Raw genomic sequence first — 204 nt, 5'->3', positions numbered from 1 at the left:
GGTGGCTATTTGGCCACGGGCAAAGCTTTTAAAGCAAAGGGGAGTGTCCTCATGTTGTAAAAGTGGCAGTGACCACATAGTTGTGCACTTAAGATGAAGAAAATGTGAGCACAATTTAACCTGAGTACATCTTATGTTGCCAATGATTTCACAAGTTGTTTATGTATTCGGTCTGTTTTCTGTGTGTTTTTATTATGGGTTGTT

The sequence above is a fragment of the Doryrhamphus excisus genome, linkage group LG3 (genome assembly GCF_037039965.1).
Source record: "Doryrhamphus excisus strain RoL-2023G ecotype Guam linkage group LG3, RoL_Dexc_Guam_v1.1, whole genome shotgun sequence".
NCBI lineage: Eukaryota > Metazoa > Chordata > Actinopteri > Syngnathiformes > Syngnathidae > Doryrhamphus > Doryrhamphus excisus.
Note: the sequence above shows the minus strand (reverse complement) of the source record.